Source organism: Pongo abelii, chromosome 5, assembly GCF_028885655.2.
Source record: "Pongo abelii isolate AG06213 chromosome 5, NHGRI_mPonAbe1-v2.0_pri, whole genome shotgun sequence".
NCBI classification, from domain to species: domain Eukaryota; kingdom Metazoa; phylum Chordata; class Mammalia; order Primates; family Hominidae; genus Pongo; species Pongo abelii.
The window spans coordinates 145,608,231-145,630,142 of record NC_071990.2 but is presented as its reverse complement, the minus strand read 5'-3'; the positions used below and the strand labels follow the sequence as shown (position 1 = coordinate 145,630,142).

The window sequence follows — 21,912 nt, the reverse complement described above, 5'->3', positions numbered from 1 at the left end:
TAACTAAGGGAGGCTGTACTCTCAGTCTGGGATTGGGGAATGACTTTGCTTTAATCTTCAAGCTCAAGGGCCTCACATCTTCTGTAGGTCTTTTAAGAAAGCACCCAGAGACCAAACATGGTGGCTCACGCCTGCAATCCAAGCACTTTAGGGGGCCGAGGCGGGCAGATCACCTGAGGTTAGGAGTTCAAGACCAGCCTGGCCAACATGGTGAAACCCAGTCTCTACTAAAAATACAAAAATTAGCTGGGCATGGTGGCACACGCCTGTAATCCTAGCTACTCAGGAGGCTGAGGCAGGAGACTCGCTTGAACCCGAGAGACAGAGGTTGCAGTGAGCCGAGATTACGCCACTAAACTCCAGCCCGAGTGATGGAGCGAGACTCCGTCTCAAAAAAAAAAAAAAAAAAAAAAATTGTCGGGTGTGGTGTTGGGTGCCTGTAATCCCAGCTACTCAGGAGGCTGAGGCAGGAGAATCACTTGAACCCGGGAGGTAGAGGTTGCAGTGAGTCGAGATGGCGCCATTGCACTCTAGCCTGGGTAACAAGAGTGAAACTCTGACTCAAAAAAAGAAAAAGAAAAAGAAAAAGAAAGAAAAACTACCCAGAGTCCCGCCTCCCCCCTTGCTCTCACTTTCTCTTCTCCAGCCTGCCATTTCTAGATCAGTCGGTCTAACTTCTTCTGCTGCGAAGTGCCCAATAGCATGGGCAAAAGAACATGGGCTCTGGGGTCAGCTTGCCTGGATAAGCACTAGAATGGTAGCTGTTATTCCTTTCATTAGAGCCATTATTTCCTTCCCTCCTCTAAATTTTGGAAAAACCGTCTATTCCTTGAAAGTTGTATGTTTCCTCCCTCTCTCACTTCCTTTATTGAATTTGTTTTTGAAAGTCTTTGAAAGTTCACTTCCTGCATGAAAGTTCACTACCTGCCTGAGGGAGAGGTAGTGAACTTGCCTTCTTTATCTAAATGTGCAATCTCCCATCCGCCTACTCCATCCAAGCCACAGCTGGACTCACATGTTGTGGGGTGGGAGTGCGCATGGGTGCAAGGTTTATTTTCTGTCTTAACAAAATATTGTTGCTTTTACAATAATACAATAACAATCAAGCTTTTTCATAATTTAGTTAGAAAATTTAATGCACTTTTGTAGTTTTATTCACGTTTCTGACAGATATAAAATCTTTCTCTCTGAGGAGGCAAGGGAAAGGATGTGTCTCATTCTCCTTCTCCTTACTCCTATGATCCTTTTATTCTTCTCTGTCCTTTCCTGCTTCCACTCTCCTTTTGCTCACCCTAAAAATTTGATTTGTCCCTTTTATTACCCAAGAGGGAGAACAAAAGTAGAAGGGGGAAAATATCTTCACGATACTGGCATTTTATAAGAACTACATATTGAAAGGCTGTGACTTAAGAGGCACTACCAAGGACCTAAAAGAATTTCACTAATTCTTTTATGAATTCATTCATTCATGCAACAAATGTCCTATTATGTGCCTGGCACTATAGTAGGCACGCTCCCTTCCTCACCCTAAATAACTAAGTTGTGGATCTAAGCTTTCTGTTTAGTTCTCCTGCAACAGAAACTTAAAATAACGACTTGCATTTGATATACTCTTTTCTTCCACTTTGCAAAACATAAACAACTTCACGTATTTTATTTTATTTATTTATTTATTTTGAGATAGAGTCTCACTCTTGTTGCCCAGGCTGGAGTGCAATGGCCCGATCTCGGCACATTGCAGCCTCTGCCTCCCAGGTTCAAGCGATTTTCCTGCTCAGCCTCCCGAGTAGCGGGAATTACAGGCGCCCGCCAGCATGCCTGGCTAATTTTTTGTATTTTTAGTAGAGAAGAGGTTTCGCCATATTGGCCAGGCTGGTCTCAAACTTGCCAGCCTCAGCCTCCCAAAGTGCTGGGATTACAGGTGTAAGCCACCGCGCCCAGTCTGACTTCATGTGTTTAAAATAGTTTCTTCTCTTCTCCCCCAAAGTGCAGAAAAAAGAGCTAAGGTTTAGAATCCAGGCAACTCAGGTGGGTTCAAATCCTGACTATCTGTGTGAACTTAGACAACTTAATCTACTTTTGAGTTTTCATTAGTTAATTGAGGGTATTACAACTACAGCATAGAGATGTCAAAATTCAATGAGAAAAAGAATGAAGTGCCTTGAACAAGGAAAGTTCCTTTCCTTATGTTGTTGTCTTCGTTTATACGCCCTTTGGGGACAGATTATAAACTCATTCATCTGAAGTGCAGTAGTATTAATAACCAATATAAAAACTACATACATAGTGCTAACAGAGCAAGCAAATGTGTAACCTGAACACATTTCAGTAAATTTGTTGATCTTCCAGGTATTTCATATGCAGGGCAAGTCTTCATTTGCTGTTGCATGAGCTGGGGAAATTTTGCACTGAAAATTCATTAACAGTTCTCTCATGGGGGAATTTCTTCTTCTCTTGCCCAAACAACAAGTTATGGTAACATAGTTACATATTCATATTTGTGAGATGGAACTGTGGAAAAAGCGGGTCTTTGCCAGGTGTCAGAATTGGGTTTTCGGTGAAACCATGAGCAAGTTACGTGACTCCCTGAGCCTCGGTGTTCTGAGCTATAAAACTGGCATATTGCTTACGCACGCGTTGGCATATGAATTGAGTTTAACACGTATTCTAACACCTGGCACATAACTGACAATCAGCATTATTTCCTCCTCTCCCAGGTCCACCTGGCCAGTTACAGGGAAATGATCCCTATAAACAACACCTGCTGAGTGCGCTCCGCACTATGCTAGGCCCCGTTAGCGGCTCACCTCATTTAATTCTCGCACTTAATTAATCTCATGAAGAACATTGCAGAGGCAGTTTGAGACGTGAAGCTAATGAAGCTTAAGCTTTGGGCCCCCTCACGCGCACAGATGCTTGCTAATTCCAGAATCTCATTTTATACTTCCCTTGAAGATTCGCCACCCCCACTCACAGTTGTTTCAGTTTCAAGCCCCACAACACGTGGATTCGCCCCTGGACAGGAATTATTATTATTATTATTATTAATTTCCCTCTTTTTGCAGAGGGGTAGATTAGGTTGTCTCAGACCACACCCTCCTAAGTGGAGGAGCAAGATCTGAACTGAGGCAGCCCGACCCGGAGCCCCAACTCTTAACCGCGGGCGGCGATGACAAGAGTCTCGCGAAACACAGGCAAAGTCCCCAAAGCGGGGGCGGATAATCATAGCGCAGAAGTCCCCAGGGCGGCTACCGCGGGCCGGCTGGGGTCGGAGGGGGATCGCCCCGTCGAGGCTCCCGCCCCTTCCTCCCCTTCCCCTTTTCCGCGCCGCCGAGTCGGAGCCGCGCCGCACGCCCAGCGGCCTCCCGGACCCGCCAGCCGCCCTCGGAGCTGCCCCAGTGGGCCACGGGCTCCGGACTCCAGAACTTTCCAAGCGGGGGAAACTTGGCGGCGGGTCGGTAGGAAGGGCAGGTGAGGCAGGGGCGAGCGAGAGAACCGGCTGGCAGCGGGGCGGGGAGCCGGGGGCGCGGCGTTCAGGTGGGCGCGCGGGGCGGGGGCTCCAACCCGTGCCGCAGGTGCCCACGTGCCAGGCGAGGCAGCCTGGCCGAGGCTCCTGCCTGCGTCCTGCCGGGGATGGCGGTCGGTGCTTGGGACACCGGCGGCCACCTTTGTGCGGCTTGGGGCGCGCTTCCCTTTTCTCGGTCGTCTGCAGCTCTTCGCTTCTGCGCTGGGCGGAGGGCGGGCCGGGTGACGTGGGAGCTGAACAGTCGCTACCTAGCGCCCGCCCCGCCGTCCCCTGTCCCCGCGCGGAGGCAGGTCGCCGCCTCCCGGGTCCTGTGCTCTCCGAGGCTGGGGGCGGGGCTGTCTGCGCAGACGGCGGGGTGGTCATTGCTGAACCACCCCAACGGGAGAATCTCAAGGGCCAGCTTAGCCCGTCCCCCAGAGACTGAGTTAATGGGAAGAAAGTGACCGAGTTGCGGCTGGGAGGTCCCCGCAGACTCCAGGAGAAAAGAGACCTGGGCCGTGGCGTCCCCCCGGATTGCCGGCGGCGCGCGGGATAATTTCGAGGGCAGGACTCCCCTGATAGGGGCGGGCAGGACACGCCCCGCCGCGGTGGGTGTGGGGACTTTGGCGGGTGCACAGTCGTGTTGGGTTTGTACGGCCCCTGCTGTGTCGAGGACAGCGATAGCCCTGGGGCTTCCCGAGTGTTCATGGGTCTGGGAGGGCGGTACCTGTTCATTTTATTGAAAAAGCCAAATGAAGTGACAACGATGGCAGTTATTCAAGGGTCGTGGCATTGAGCATCTGTGTGGCCAAGAAGAACATAACTCCGATGTGTTCAGGGAATAAATAATGATATGACAGGGTTTATGTTTTGTGCGTGGCTGCCTAACCCGAGGCGCCTCCCAGAAGCACCAGGAGAGCTTTTCAGAACACACCTATTGGGCCCACCTAGAGGTCCTGAATCACGTGAGGGGGTAAAGCCCTGGCGTGAGTCTTTTGGTAAAAGCTGCCCCGGGGATATGGCTGGGGACGCCTAGTTAGGCATCAGGAAGGAGAAGAACTGGGTTCCACTCATGTGACCTTAAACACATTTTCAGCCCAGTTGTATCATCTGTAAAGTGGCTCCAGAGAACTTGTAATAGAGGTGAAATAGGGTGTATGGAAGTGTGTGGAAAAGGGAGAAATTGGAATAATACAAAGCTCCGGTGCAGGTTGCAACAAATAAATTCATTCTTTGGTTCTGCCAGTGATCTTTGGGCTGAGTGAGAGGAGTGTGGCAGGATACCCTTGCCACGGGAAGGAAAGGAGGGCTGGTTTTCAGGTGATCAACTCTGTGAAAATGTTGGTGTAAATTGTAACTCAGAAAATTGTCAGCAGGATGAAAAGTGAGCCAGCTCCAGCCTGTGGAGGATGGTTTGAAAAATGCACCATTTCTGCTTCCTTTTCTCAAGAACCAACGGCTTTAGATTATTTTCCTGTAAGCAAATTAAGAGCCAGTAATCGCCAATGTGTCCTGCCCTATGGTAACCCCGGTCTGTCTGAAGGCTGCATGTTTTTCTGCTAAATGTGAATTTCTGTTCCATCATTCAACAGACATGTGTTGGGGATCTTCATGTACCGGGCATTCTTGGAATATAAAGATGAATAAATGCTGTTTTTTGCCCTAGCCCTCTCTGTTAAGTTGGGGAGACTAATGTGAAAACAGGCTGCAATATAACCCGGCTACAATGATAACTAAGGTAGAAAATGAACAAAGTGCTTCGTGGCCCAGAGAGAGGAGCAGCTCCCTAGGTTTGGGGGGAAAAGCATCCAAGGGAGGCAAAAACAGGGATGGGTAAACAGTGCCCTTCTGTACTAGCCACACATATAGTTGAGGATTCACTGTGTAGTCAAATCTGTGTTTTTGTTTTTTTGTTTTTTTGATTTGATAACATTCTAGTGTAATTATGTGCTGATAATCTAAAAATGGAAATGACTTTGTTTCATGATGTCTTTTTTTTTTTTGAGACAGAGTCTCACTCTGTCACCCAGGCTGGAGTGCAGTGGCGTGATCTTGGCTCACTGCAACCTCTGCCTCCTGAGTTCAAGTGATTCTCCTGCCTCAGCCTCCCAAGTAGCTGGGACTACAGGCGCGTGCCACCTCACCTGGCTAAGTTTTTTTATTTTTAGTAGAGACGGGGTTTCACCGTGTTAGCCAGGATGGTCTCCATCTCATGACCTCGTGATCTGCCTGCCTTCATCTCCCATAGTTCTGGGATTATAGGCATGAGCCACCGTGCCCGGCCCATGATGTCTCTTTTTTAAGTTTGCTAAGCATTCTGTCATTTCATCTTCATAAAAGTCTCAGCTATGTCTAAAGTTAACCTAATAAAGGGATGGTTAAAAAACAAAACAAACAAAAAAGAAAAAGCTCAAAATGTGTCCTACATTCATAGTAAATATAATTGATACATTGTTTTAATTGTGTGCACTTTCAAGTTGTAGGGGTTCTCATTATGTTAATTACAGAAGGTTGGAATGACAACAGAGGAGAGGTGCACAAAAGGAAAATCGTAAGAGGAATTAAAAACAAGAAATAACTAGAAGAGGGAGATTGGGAGGAGGAAGGAACTTGATAAAATTGATGGTGGGAGGTGGGGAGTAGAAAAGGAATAAGTGAATCAAATCTGGCTGCCAACTTCTTCCTCAGGGACTTATTTTTTCATATACATTTTAATAAAACTGTATAGATTTGTAGTTTTAAAGTTATTTCAAAATATAGAGGGAGGCAGTATAGTGTAGAAGTTAAACATGGGCTAAACAAGTTTGAATAATTTACTGGCTGGTGACCTTGAACAAGGTCCTCAATTAGCTGTGTCTGCTCATTGTACAATGGGGATATAATGATATGATCTACAGGAGACTTGTGAGGATTAACAGCTACGATGTTTCAGAGGCACCTGGCTGTGAAAAGGCCACATTCAGGAGTGGCTGCTCTCTTGTTCTTATCTCACTTTATTTGATCCTGGTGGAACTTGGTAGGCTGCACAGATAGACTGTCCTTTTCCAGTTGTAGAAAGAAACTGGAATTGGAAGAGACTGACTTGCTAACGTCATATGGCTGATGGATAACTGAACTGAAATGAGAGGCTGCCTTTTGGAATTTAGTCCTGTGTGTCTCTTCTGCTCCATGCTATGGTTGGCTCTCTTCTGGCTGTTGTGACTCTCCCTGGAGTTAAAAGGAGCAAAGGCTGTAATCATGCATGTCTGTTACAACTCTTCTACTCACATTGTCACCCAGTACCTTTCCACTTCCAATTGTAAATTTCTTTGAAAATTACATTTTTCTTTCTGAGGCTTATGAGTGGAGGTCTCCTTTTGGGGGCAGAGGAGAGAAATGGTGGAAAAGCTGTAAGGAAGTCATATATGGGAGAGCTTTAGAAGGGGGAACCCCTCTAACTTCCAATAACATACTAAAATATTACTAGAGAAATAGTCAGCTTTATTGTTTAGCAACTTAACTGCTTTTTTCTGCAGCTGGTAGTTCTGGTGTCAGAAATAATATTTTCTTGCATATCCTTTCACATAGGTCTGATCTCTGAAGAGGTTGGGGAGGGGACCATGGATCTATATGGAGATGAGGGATGTGGGTCAAATTTTAATTAGAATGGTAATGGGTAATTTGGAATGGAAAAGTGTGAATAAGAATCTCTTCGCTGAAAAATAAGGACACAGGAAAGTGTAAAGAATGCTTTTGAGAATACGTCCCAGTGTTGGTTCATTTTTTTCTTAGGAAGAGGCAGATTTAATCTTCATAGATCACCTTTCTAGTTTTAGATGCACATGGTCCCTACTTTCATGTCTTTCAATTCAGCATTTTTAACCTTCTCAATCAAGTAATCAAAAAATGTATAACATACCAACCCTGTGTCTAGGATAATATTGGGTGCTATAGGTAATACATGAAGGTGGAAAGTCAACATTTAACCTAGGGAGCAATGAAGAAACCAACTAGGTGAAATAAATATAAATGCTAAATTCTGTGACACAGGCTGGCCCAGTGGCTCATGCCTGTAATCCCAGCACTTTGGGAGGCCAAGGTGGATAGATTGCTTGAGCCCAACAGTTTGAGACTAGCCTTGGCAACATGGTGAAACCCCTTCTTTATTAAAAAATACAAAACTTAGCTGGGCATGGTGGACTACGCCTGTAGTCCCAGCTACTTGAGAGGCTGAGGTGGAAGTATTGCTTGAGTCTGGGAGGTCGAGGCTGCAGTGAGCTGTGATCACACCACTGCAATTCAGCCTGGGCAACAGAGTAAGACCCAATTTCAAAAAAAAAATGGTGTGGCACAATTTCCTGAAAGGAAGGGATCAGAGGGTTCTCATAAAATTTGAGAAAGCTTTGTGGAGGAGTAAAGAGGACTTGCTCTTGCTAGAGGAGGGGACATGACCTTTCAGACCCTTGGCCACCTGGGGACAGTGAAGTGGCATTAGGAATAGAGAAACCGTAAAGGTACTAATAACCTTGAGGTTATCTCCCAAAATGGACCTCAAGGTTGATCTCTCAAAAAGGCCCCAGGTACCACAAAAGACTAAAGCAGGTTTACTTGCAGGGCAGCCTCAGGGATGGAAAATATTATTAATGGCAAGACAAAGCTTAATGCAGCCAGTGACAAGACTCCCTTAAATTCACAATAGGTGATAGATTTAGTGAGTGGCTATGATGGGTGGTAGCTATTTGCTGAATAGTTTTGCTGAATACATTTCCTAAATATATTTAAAATATCTGGGAAAGTTACAATTAGGGTTAGGGCTGTGAGTAGTATTTATCAAAACATATGTGATTCTTCCCTATTATTGAGAAGGGAGGTTACAGAGCAGGAGGTCACAGGATCCCCAGGAAAGGGAATTGAGAGGAGGTATCTGGAGAGGACTTTGAGGCTTTGTTAACAGACACAAAGGCCCTTGAATCCTATCCAGTTGGTGGAGGAACCTTAGCAAGACCTGTAGGTCTGAGTCACATTGTAGGCCCAGAGGCCTAGGAGGAAAGAATGGCTTAAAGGGCCAGGCCTAGGGCCCTGATGCCCTGCACCATCCTGGGAAGCTGCTCCTTACATTCTACTGCTCCAGTTCCAGTCTTGGTTCAAAGGGCCCCAGGTAGAGCTCTGGCTGTGGCTTTGGGGAGTGCAAGGTGCCATAAGCCTTAGCAGCTTCCATGTCGTGTTAAGCCTGTGGGTGCATGGAACGCAGGAATGAAGGAGGCTTGGCAGCTTCCACCTATATTTCCAATGACATATCAGAAAGCCTGAGTGTACAGGCAGAAGCCTGCTGTAGGGGTGGAGCCCCTGAAGAGAAACTCTAGTAGGGCAAGGTGGAGGGGAAGTGTGGGGCTGGAGCCACCACACAGAGTACCCCCAGGGCACTGCCTAGTGGAGTTGTGGGAAGGGGGCCACCACCCTCCAGACCCCAGAATGGTAGATCCACCAGCAGCTTGCACTCTTGCCTAGAAAAGATGCAGACAGTCAACTGCAGCCTGTGAGAGTAGCTGCAGGGGCTGTACCCTGCAAAGCCACAGGGACAGAGCTTCCCAAGGCCTTGGGGGTCCTCTTCTTGCACCCATGTGTCCTGGATACAAGACATGGAGTCAAAAAAGATTATTTCAGAGCTTTAAGATTTAATGACTGCCCTGCTGGGTTTCAGACTTGCATGAAAATTACCCCTTTCTTTTGGCCAATATATCCCTTTAGAAATGGGAATGTTTACCCAATGTCTGTACCACCATTGTATTTTGGAAGTAAATAATTTGTTTTGCTTTTATAGGCCCAAAAATGGAAGGTCATGAGTTTCAGATGAGACTTAGGACTTTGGACTTGATGTTGGAATGAGTTAAGAATTTAATGGACTGTTGAGAAGAGATGATTGCACTTTGTAATGTGAGAAAGACATGAGATTTGGGGGGCCAGGGGCAGAATGATGTGGTTTGAAAATTCATCCCTCCAAATCTCATGTTGAAATGTAATCCTCAGTGTTGGATGTGGGGCCTGGTGAGAGATGATTGGATCATGGGGACGGAGCCCTCAGGAATGCTTAGTGCCATCTTCCTGGTGATGAGTGAGCTCATGCAAGATCTGGTTGTTTAAAAAGTGTGTGGCACTGTGGCACCTCCCTCACCTTGCTCTTACTCTCATCATGTGACATGCTGGGTCCCTGTCACCTTTTGCCATGAGTAAGAGCTCCTTGAGCCCTCACCAGAAGCTGAGCATATGTCAGCACCATGCTTCTTGTACAGCCTACAGAAACATAAGCCAATCAAACCTCTTTTCTTTGTAAATTAACCAGTCTCAGTTATTCCTGTATAGTGATGCAAAGATGGCCTAGCACAAATGATATTTTGGGAATGACACCAATTTTAGCTTTAGTATAGGTGTATAAATTTGGAGTCAATCTTATTAGAGACGGTCAAGTATTCATTGGCTCAGCCTAATCTTGGTTTGAGATCTGGCTAAAGTTAAAACTGCAAAAGTAATAATAAGTTCCTTCAGACATTAATTTGCATGAGTCCATGAACCTGAGGGCTTTGGGCTGAAAGAAGAGAGAGGAAGCATGTAGAGGTGAAAAAAAAAAAGGAGAGGAATGGTGGTGTGGAAGGCATGGGATGGCATTTGTCACTTTCTCCAACAACCTTTTCTCTTTGGGCACAGCTACTTAGACTGGGCTTTTGGGGAGAGGAGCTAGAGACATGAGCTGATGAAGCTAATGGGTGTGGCATTTTCAGAGAAAGATTGAAGGGAATGTAGCATCTTTTATCAGCTTGTGGGTTTGGAATCTTTCGAGTACATTGGGAAATGGCACCGGCGCAGGGAAGGGTACGATTCTCTGGAGCACTATATGCAGTATGCAGCATGCCACAGTGGCACGGGTGCTGGCACATGCTTCCTTCTGTCACTGATGGGCCAGCCCTTGGCCAGGTATACATGTAGGGTGCCTCTGGTCAGAAGAAAGGTGATTTTTAATATATTATTCAGTACAGAGCAACATATTTATAAACAACTTGTTTAGGAGAAGTAAAAGCATTACATTTCTATCAAGCAAGGATAAATAGAATACTGCTGGTTATTACCAATTTACAATGTGCAAAGTACCATGTGCCTTGTCTTTATATAGGTCTTCTCATTGTTTAGTAAAAGTGAATGTGTCTTTGGAAGGAACTTTGGCAGTTTTTTATAAAACTATACATACTCTTACCACATAGTCCAGTGACTGCACTACTTGGTATTTACCCAAAGTGGTTGAAAACTGAAGTCCACACAAAGACCAGTATGAGGATGTTAACAGCAGCTTTATTCATAATTTCCAAAACTTGAAAGCAACCAATATATCCTTCAGTAGGTTAATGGATTAATAAACTGTGGTTCATCCAGCCAATGGGACATTATTTAGCACTAAAAAGAAATGAGAGTCAGGCATAGTGGCTCAGCACTTTGGGAGGCTGAGGCAGGAGGATTGCTTGAGCCTGGGAGTTTGAGAGCAGCCTGGGCAACACCTGGGCAACATAAATAAAATTTAAAAAAATTAGCTTAGCATGGTGGCACACACCTGTAATCCCACCTACTTGAAAGGCTAATGTGGGAGGATTACTTGAGCCCAAGAGGTCATGGCTACAGTGAGTAGTGATTGTGCCACTGCACTCTGGCCTGGGCAGCAGCGATACCCTGTCTAAATTAAAAAAAAAAAAACAAAACAAAGAGCTATCGAGCCATGAAAGGACATGGAGGAAACTTAAATGCATATTACTAAGTGAAAGAAACCAATCTGAAAAGGCTACCTACTGTATGACATTCTAGAAAAGGCAGAACTATGGAGGCAATAAAAAGATCAGTGGCTGTCAAGGGTTGGGGTGAAAGAGGGTTAACTAGACGGAGCACAGAGGAGTTTTGTTTAGAGCAGTGACACTACTCTGTATGGCACTATATTGGTAGATACATGCTGTTATAAATTTGTCCAAACACATAGAATGTATAACATCAAGGTGAGCCCGAATGTAAACCATGGACTCTGGGTGATAATGGTGTGTCAGTGTGGATTCAACAGTTGGAATAAATGTACCATCCTGGTGGGGATGCTGGTAATAGGGGAGGCTGTGCATGTGTGGGGGATGGGACACATAAGAAGTCTCTTTCCTTCTCAATTTTGCTGTGAACATAAAACAGCTTTGAAAAACAGGCTTTTTAAAAAAAGTGAATGTGTTAAAATATATAAGTAGCGGTTCTCAAACTGATCCCTTGGAACTCTAGATTTCTTCAGAGGTGGGGGTGGGTTGGAGAAAGGGATGAGGGGAAAGAAAAGTGAGTAATCTTTTACCATGTTTAACTTGTCTATGGTACTTCTGTCTTATATGTTGAGCTTCTGATATATCTTTATGAAAAGAGTGTATCTGCTTTCGAAAGTAAGAGCACCACTATTTTATGAGCTTTTGAAGGTTAAATTTTAGCCCAAATCACAGGGCTGTCGTGTATGTGGAACATGAATCTCTCTGTGTGTGTGAATGTAGTACCCAAAGAAAGACAGTGGCTGTGTATCGTTCATGGGGATGAGGTTCTTTCTTCCAGGCCTTGTTATCATTAATAAGGTAAATGTAGCTTTCACTTTCCTAAAGGCACCTATAGTTATGATTTATATCTCTGACAACTGTGGCTCCAGATCTGGAGATGAGCACATACATGTTTCCCTTTATTAAGCCCCAAAACTTTGCTAAGGATGAAAGTGAAGGTCAGGGTTGGGGCAGAGCAGAGATGGACCAGCACAAGGGCCATCAATGGAAGAGACTGTTGAGATGAGACTGGAGGGAGGAGAAAGAATCACAGGCTTGAGGGTAGTTGGGGGTCCTACGATAGAGGCACCCAGGGCACCAAGAAGCTAGATTTGGGGACAAAAGCAATTTAGTACAGATAAGAACCTCCATTTAAACCACAAGCCTCATCTGTATAATAAAATTCATCATGTTAAAGAATGCCAGTGTGGTTTTGTGTAACAAGCACAGCAAGTCATGGTGGGTTGTGGTTCTGGTGCTGCTTCTGTTCTTGGCTTTGTGACCTTTGAGTCCGCTTCCTTATATGTAAAATGAAAGTGTTGAACTAAGCACTCAGTGAGCTTTCTTCTCTGTCGAACACACTGTGTTTCTGGGTAAGTGTGTTTTCATGAATATCTGTGGATATGAATATCTGTGGATGTGCCTCTCCATGATCATTAGACATTTCTTTTTCAAAATATATGGCACTACTATATGTAAAGAGTATTTTTCAATAGAAAGTTCTATTTTTTTGAGCTTCAATAACACTTGGATGGAATCCTTTATTATGACGATTCATGTTGAAAAGGTGCTGGGTTAATGCATTTTCCTCATGTTTTAATTTGTACATGTCCAAACACTGACCTGTGTTAAGTACAGAATAAAATGGCATTAAATTTCTATTATTTATATGTTGCATTTCTTTTACAAATTTAAAGTTTAGGAAAGAAATAATTTTGCTAGAAATAATTTTGTAAGGAAAATAGCTCTAGTACACCTTACACATGAACACACACACACACACACTCTTTTTTAGTTTTTTTTTTTCTTTTTCTTTTAAGGTCTGGGATACATGGGTACAACGTGCAGGTTTGTTACATAGGTATATGTGTGCCATGGTTTGCTGCACCTATCAACCCGTCATCTAGGTTTTAAGCCCTGCATGCATTAGGTATTTGTCTTAATGCTCTCCCTCCCCTCGCCCCCGACCTCTGACAGGCCACAGTGTGTGTTGTTGCCCTCTCTCTGTCCATGTGTTCTTATTGTTCGGCTCCCACTTATGAGTGAGAATATGCAGTTTTTGGTTTTCTGTTCCTGTGTTAGTTTGCTGAGGATAATGGCTGCCAGCTTCATCCATGCCCCTGCAAGGGACATGATATCATTCCTTTTTATGGCTGCATAGTATTCTATGGTATATATGTACCACATTTTCTTTATCCAGTCCATCATTAATGGTCATTTGGGTTGGTTCCATGTCTTTGCTATTGTAAATTGTGCTGCAATAAACATACGACACACACATTGTTTTTCTTGCATAAGTAAAAAGTAAGTTTGGAAAGATATATACTAAACTTAATCTTGGCTATCTCTGAAGAATGGACTGTTGTAGGGGCTGGTAAACTTTCAGTTTTTACTTTATATACTTTGTATTGTTTGTTAAAATGAGCATATATTTTATAACTTCATGCATGTGGTTTGTTATAGAATGAGACTTTGTAATTATAAAGCACTTTATTGGATTTATAGGTACAATTGTCATTTGATATAAGTAAGTTAAGACCTAGAGTTAAATAGTGTCATCTGTTAGACCATATAGAGAAATGAATATCCCTTTCCTGATGGATTTTGAAGTTGATGGTGTTCTTCTTGGTATGTACTTTGACAGGATTCTTGTGATAATTAATATAATCAAAGACATTCCTGCAGCTTCTTAAAGAGGCTGAGCCCAGAGATGACAAATAAGTTTCATCATATTTTATCGTAGCTGCCTAGAAGGATGTGCTGATAGGGATCTCGAGGTTATAACTATGTTCACTGGGCAAGAATACCATGATCAGTAACTGGCCTGACATAGTTACTAGAGGATGAGGAAAATAGCTGATCATTTTCCATGTATTTGCCATCCCCGAAGCCTAAACTTTTAGGTAGTAAGTTTCTTTATGAAGGTAGTATTTTCCTTTTTATCCAAATAAGTCCCATAGGGACTTATTGTCTGTACTGTCTATTATATTTAATCAAATAGTATTTTGCATAGTTACTGAATAGTTTCATGATAAATCATGTTAAGATGGCAAGCACTGGGACCTTTTGTATCCCTCATAGGTGGTAGCAAGATGTTATACTTGAATGAACTACTCAAGAATTAATGACTAATTAGGCTGGGCGTGGTGGCTCACGCCTGTAATCCCAGCAATTTGGAAGGCCATGGTGGCTGATCACCTGAGGTCAGGAGTTTCAGACCAGCCTGGCTAACATGGTGAAACGCTGTCTCCACTAAAAATACAAAAATTAGCTCGGCGTGATGGTGCATGCCTGTAATCCCAGCTACTCAAGAGACTGAGGCAGGAGAATTGCTTGAACCCAGGAGGCAAAGGTTGCAGTGAGCCAAAATTGCACCACTGCACTCCAGCCTGGGTGACAGAGTGAGACCATCTTAAAAAAAATGATTGATTCATTTATTTTGGCAATGTGTGGTTGTAGCTAATAAGGATGACTCAATATGGTTGAGCATCAGCTAAAATAAATAATTTCATCCTTGTTTATCAAAACATTTACAAGTATGGTGCTAACCTGAAAAAATATAGTATCGTGATTATAATTTTTTTCTGTGACCCCCTTCAGTCTTCTCAGTTCATGATACCAAGAAAGAATTAAATGGCTTAAATGTTTAAACAAGGAGTAGTTCAATTTTTTACATTTTTGTTCTAAGAGGACACCAATGTTGCATATATCCTGGATGTGGAGAATTTAAACACATTGTTGATAGAATTTCTTTTCATAAGAACTAGTTGTTGGAAAAGGAAAAATACAGAAAATCAGTCCTTTCACAATGCCCTCCACCACATTTTTTTTCTTTTTTTGGTTTAGGAGGTGTCGAAAGAGAAAAGTGCTTAATCAACATAGTGTGAAGATGCCAGCATATTGAGTCCCCAATTATTTCAGACTGAATTTTTAAAAATCAAGCATTTGTTTGACATCCTGTTTGCAACCATATGAACAAGATATATATTCATCCATTCATTTGCTTAACAACATCTATTAAATGTCAAGCACTGTTTAGGCTCTGGGAGTAGAGTGCTAGACAAGAGATAGAGTCCCTGCCCCATGTTCATTATGGATGAGAAAAATTAGATCTCTACAAAATGTCTTGCCCAAAGTGGTAGAACTGGGGCTTGAACTAAGTATCCACATTTTAAATTCAGTGCTCTATTCTTTGTATCACACTGCCTCACATAATTCATAATTCTAGAATATAATTATTCTAAAGAATAATAATATTCTTATTGAATATCAGCAAAAATGTTATATCTGCCTTGGTTGATTGATTGATTGATTGATTGACTGATTGCTCCTTCTTTGGTGGTAGTCTTTTCCTTGCCATGTGCTCTTTTCCTTGCCATATTGAATGAAGGACATATATACTATCTGTCAGGATCACTTACATTCTTTTCTGATCTTAGGACAAATATTTGTTTTTCTGAATAGCAACCTAGGATCATGTCATTAAAAATAATATCTGAGTAAAGTAATTGGAGCAGTATTTTTCAAACTCTTAAGTTTTAATTTGGTAAAATGAAACCAGTAAAAATAAAAATAAATCTTATAGTGCATCATGAGTAGTAAGGTAAATATTGTTAGATTAAACTGTAATTCATGAATATATGTGATATGGTTTGGCTGTGTCCCCACTCAAATTTCATCTGGAATTGTAACTCCCACAATTCCCACATGTTGTGGGAGCAACCCAGTGGGAGGTGATTAAATTATGGGGGAGGGTCTTTCTTGCACTATTCTCATGATAGTGAATGAGTCTCATGAGATCTGATGGTTTTAAAAATGGGAGTTCCCCTACACAAGCTCTCTCTTGCCTGCCGCCATTCATGTAAGACGTGACTTGCTCCTCCTCGCTTTCCACCATGATTGTGAGGCCTCTCCAGCAATGTGGAACTGTAAGTCCATTAAACCTCTCTTTCTTCCCAGTCTTATCTATCATAGTTATGATATGTCTTTATCAGCAGCATGAAAGCGGACTAATACAATATGTTTGAACTTGGTTGCAACATGAAATGTTTTTCTTAGTGTTGGTTTGATAAAAACATTTGAAACATATTGGTTTAAAGGGCATCCAATAAGATATCATTTGTGAAAAAAACAGGAGTAAATGATTGTCCTTAGTTATTATTTGATTGTATGTGTGTGCCTCATGCATAGTGGGTGTTGTTTACCAAAAGGATTCAAAGCAGTAAAGTAGAATTAGTGTGAGGAAAGTACTAGGAGAAGCTATTTGGCATCTGAATATATGCCTGAATGGATCTTTTTTCATTAAGCACATACATGTTGCAGTTATTGGTTTCCCTGTGTCCTGCACTTTTGCTTATTGTGGTTTCCTGTATTGAGTGGATTCATTGTTTTCTGAAATTTATTGTAATTTAATTTTGTGATATATAGAAAACTTAGAGAAAGTATGTAATTGAGGTGATTTCCTAGACATTATCTGATAGTCTGTAGGTGTCTAGATTTTAAGTTGTTACATATTACAAACTGTTAAAGCTGATTTAGAGTTGTTACACATCATATACTGACTTATTTTAAAGCTGATTTAAGATTTTATTTTTACATTTAATTTATAAATGTTTGTCAGCAGATTTTGCCTGAAGATATTATTGGTAATAAAAGAGTAACAGATACAGTTCCCTAAGGTTTTTGGCTTTGTTTTGTTTTTGAGACAGGGTCTTGCTTTGTCACCTAGGTTGGAGTGCAGTGGCACAATTGTAGTTTACTACAGCCTGAAACTCACAGACTCAAGTGATCCTGCCACCTCAGCTCTTGAGTGGCTGGGACAGCAGGCATGTGCCACCACACCTGATTTACTTTAAAAAAATTTTTTTTTTGTAGAAACAGGGTCTCACTATGTTTCCCAGGTTGGTCCCAAACTCCTGGCCTCAAGTGATCCCCCTGCCTTGGCCTCCCAAAGTGCTGGGATTATAGACATGAGCCACTGCACCTGACACAGAGATGTGTATAAATATCATGTGCTTATTCTTTGCAAGGCAGGAATAAGATATTTATTCCCTAGAATAAGCCTATAATGTAATAATAGAGACATAAACATAGAGAAGAGACAGCCTTAAAAGAGTGTAGAAGAATCTTTCTCTCCTCAGACAGAAGAAAAGAGAATAACATATGAGAGATAAAAATGCCCTGAGAAGGGATCTGGGCAGGAAAGCCGAGCAAGCCCTGGTTGCTGGTATCAAAGACCTTTTGGTGGCATTGTCTTATGGACATATTTAACTTAGTTGAGTTCAACAGTCAATTTCAAGGGGGAATAAAAGAACAATAATTAGCACAGGAGGTTGCCCCTAGCATGTCACATAGTGGGTGTATTGTCCTGGAATGAGTACGTTCTGGGCAATGTGAATCTCTTATTCCCTTAGGTGGTCTTAATTTACCTCAAAACTCACCAGACACATAAATATTTTGAGTTAAACTCAGCCAGCACCCTTACTTGCTTTCATGAAAAATACCTACTCTCCTACTTCATTCAAAAAAACCGAGGCTCTAAATTGTGAATGGCTTCCCTCCCATTCACCCTTTCCCCCTTCTGCCATTTTTTGCATCTGCACCTTTCCTCCCCTCCACTTCTCCAGCTTCAAAGTATCTTAGTCCAGACCTGTCTTGTGCCCTGTTGGACCCTGCTTACTCAATTTATCCTCTCCGTCATGATCAGAAGCTATGCAGCATGAAGGATAAAAACCTTGGCTTTGGAGCCACCTTCTAAGTATGTCACACAGTTATCAAACCTCCATGTGTCTCAGTTTTTTATTTGAAAAATGGGACTAATAATAGAGTGACATAATTAGGCTTTGTGTCCCCACCCAAATCTCATCTTGAAATTGTAATCCCCATAATCCCTACATGTCTAGGGAGAGACCTGGTGGGAGGCAATTAGATCATGGGTCCAGTTTTCCCCATGCTGTTCTCATGATAGTGAGTGAGTTCTCACAAGATCTGATGGTTTTATAAGAGGCTCTTTCCCCTTCACTCCTCACTCTTCTCCTGCTTCCATGTGAGAAGGTCCAAGCTTGCTTCCTGTTTGCTTTCCACCATGATTGTAAGTTTCCTGATGCCTCCCTAGCCATGCAGAACTGTGAGTCAATTAAATCTCTTTCCTTTATAAATTACCCATCTGAGGTATTTCTTTATAGCAAAGTGAAAACTGACTAATACAGTTAATTGATACCAAGGTAGTAGGGTACTGCTATAAAGATAATTAAAAGTGAGGAAGCAACTTTGGAACTGGGTAACCGGCAGAGGTTGGAACAGATTGGAGGGCCCAGAAGAAGACAGGAAGATGTGGGAAAGTCTGGAACTTTCTAGAGACATGTTGAATGGTTTTGACCAAAATGCAGATTATGATATGGACAATGAAGTACAGGCTGAGGTGGATGAAGATAAGGAAAGTCTTGGGAACTGGAACAAAGGTCAAATTTGCTATGCTTTAGCAAAGAGACTGGTGGCATTTTGCCCCTGCCCTAGAGATCTGTGTAACTTTGAACTTGAGAGAGATTATTTAGGGTAACTGGCAAAAGAAATTTCTAAGGAGCAAAGCATTCAAGAGGTGACTTGGTTGATTTTGAAAGCATTCAATCTTATGCATTCACAAAGAGATGGTTTGAAATTGGAATTTGGATTTAAAAGGGAAGCAGAGCATAAAAGTTTGGAAAATTTGCATCCCGACCTTGTAGTAGAAAAGAAAAACCTATTTTCTTAAGGAGGAATTCAAGCTGGCTGCAGAAATTTGCATGAGTAATGAGGGGCCACATATTCATAGCCAAGATGATGGGGAAAACGTTTCAGGGCATGTTAGAGATCTTCTTGGCAGCCCCTCCCATAACAGACCTGGAGGCCTAGTAGGAAAAAATGGTTTCATGGTCCTGGCTTACAGCCCTGATGCTGCTCTGTGTAGCCTCAGGACTTGGCACCCCGTGTCCCAGCCATAGCTAAAAGGGGCCAACATACGGCTCAAGCCATTGCCTCAGAGACTGCAAGCCGTAAGCCTTGGAGGCTTCCATATAGTGTTGGGTCTGAGGGTGCACAGAAGTCAAGAATCAAGGTTTGGGAACCTCTGCCTAGATTTCAAAGGATGTATGGAAATGCCTGAATGTCCAGGCAGAAGTCTGCTGCAGGGGTGGAGCTCTCATGGAGAACCTCTGCTAGCGTAGTCCAGGAGGAAAATGAGGGGTTGGAGCCCCCACACAGAGTCCCCACTGGGGCACTGCCTAGTGGAGCTGTGAGAAGAGGGCCACTGTCCTCCAGATCCCAGAATGCTAGATCCACTGACAGCTTGCACTGTGCACCTGGAAAAGCCACCAACACTCAATGCCAGCCCATGCAAGCAGCCAAGAAGGAGGCTGTACCCTGCAAAGCCACAGGGGCAGAGCTGCCCAAGACCGTGGGAGCCCACTTCTTGCATCAGCATACCCTGATGTGAGACATGGAATCAAAGGAGATTATGTTGGAGCTTTAAGATTTAATGACTGTCCCCTTGCATTTTGGACTTGCATGGAGCCTGTAGCCCTTTTGTTTTGACCAATTTCTCCCATTTGGAATGGGAGCATTTATCTAATGCTTGTACCCTCATTGTATCTGGGAAGTAGCTAACTTGATTTTGATTTTACAGGCTCTTAGGAGGAAGGGAGTTGCCTTGTCTCAGAAGAGACTTTGGACTTGGACTTTTGAGTTAATGCTGAAATGAGAAGACTTTGGGGAACTGCTGGGAAGGGCTGATTGGTTTTGAAATGTGAGGACATGAGATTTGGGGGTGTCAGGGGCAGAATGATATGGTTAGACTTTGTGTTCCCACCCAAATCTCATCTTGAATTGTAATCTCCATAATCCTCACAATCCCCACATGTTGAGGGTGAGACCTGGTGTGGGGTGATTGGATCATGGGGGTGGTTTTCCCCATGCTGTTCTTGTGATAGTGAGTGAATTCCCAAGATATCTGATGGTTTTATAAGGCAATTTTCCCTGCTCTTGCTCTCATTTTTCTCATGCCACGTAAGCCATGCCTCTTCCCCTTCTGCCATGATTGTAAGTTTCCTGAGGCCTCCCAGCCATGTGGAACTGTGAGTCAATTAAACATCTTTTCTTTAAAAATTACCCCATCTTGGGCAGATTTTTATAGCAATGTGAGAATGAACTAATAGATAGAGCTTACCTTATAATGTTGAGAGGATGCCATGAGTTAAGGTAGGTAAAGAGTTGGAATAGTTGTCCATTCCAAGGTGGCCAAATAGGAACAGCTGCAGTCTGCAGCTCCCAGTGTGATCGATGCAGAAGACAGGTGATTTCTGCATTTCCAACCAAGGTACCTGGTTCATCTCATTGGGACTGGTTGGACAGTGGGTGCAGCCCATGGAGGGCAAGCTGAAGCAGGGCGGGGTGTTGCCTCACCCAGGAAGTGCAAGGGGTTGGGGGATTTGCCTTTCCTAGCCAAGGGAAGCTGTGACAGACTGCACCTGGAAAATCGGGACATTGCCACCCAAATACTGCGCTTTTCCAATGGTCTTAGCAAACGGCACACCAGGAGATTATATCCTGCTCCTGGCTCAGCGGGTCCCATGCCCACAGAGCCTTGCTCACTGCTAGCGCAGCAGTCTGAGATCAAACTGTGAGGTGGCAGCCTGGCTGGGGGAGGGGTGCCCGCTATTGCCGAGGCTTGAGTAGGTAAACAAAGTGTCCAGGAAGCTCGAACTGGGTGGAGCCCACCCGCAGCTCAATGAGGCCTGCCTGCCTCTGTAGACTCCACCTTTGGGGGCAGGGCATAGCTGAACAAAAGGCAGCAGAAACATCTGCAGACTTAAATGTCCCTGTCTGACAGCTCTGAAGAGAGCAGTGGTTCTCCCAGCATGGTGTTTGAGCTCTGAGAACAGACATACTGCCTCCTCAAGTGGGTTCCTGACCCCCGTGTAGCCTAACTGGGAGACACCTCCCAGTAGGGGCCAACTAACACCTCATTTAGCCAGGTGCCCCTCTGAGACGAAGCTTCCAGAGGAAGGATCAACCAGCAATATTTGCTCTTCTGCAGCCTCTGCTGGTGACACCCAGGCAAACAGGGTCTGGAGTAGACCTCCAGCAAACTCCAACAGACCTGCAGCTGAGAGATCTGACTGTTAGAAGGAAAACTAACAAACAGAAAGGAATAGCATCAACATCAACAAAAAGGACATCCACACCAAAACCCCATCTGTAGGTCACCATCATCAAAGGCCAAAGGCAGATAAAACCACAAAGATGGGGAGAAACCAGAGCAGAAAAGCTGAAAATTCTAAAAACCAGAGCACCTTTTCTCCTCGAAAGGATCACAGCTCCTTGCCAGCAACAGAACAAAGCTGGATGGAGAATGACTTTGACGAGTTGACAGGAGTAGGCTTCAGAAGGTCGGTAATAACAAACTTCTCCGAGCTAAAGGAGGATGTTCGAACCCATTGCAAGGAAGCCAGAAACCTTGAAAAAAGATTAGGTGAATGGCTCACTAGAACAAACAGTGTAGAGAAGAACTTAAATGACCTGATGGAGCTGAAAACCATGGCACAAGAACTATGTGATGCATGCACAAGCTTCAGTAGCCAATGC

The 21,912-nt window shown here is 43.5% G+C and overlaps 1 protein-coding gene across 1 annotated transcript in view; it reads left to right on the top strand.

The window, feature by feature from the left end:
* Positions 1 to 3,316: 3,316 nt before the first annotated feature.
* PLAGL1 (PLAG1 like zinc finger 1) overlaps positions 3,317 to 21,912 on the top strand; it is a 120,465-nt gene continuing 101,869 nt past the window's right edge. The window contains exon 1 of the mRNA XM_054558262.2: positions 3,317 to 3,471. The gene's annotated coding sequence lies outside the window, so the exon portion shown is untranslated. The remainder of the gene's footprint in view (positions 3,472 to 21,912) is intronic.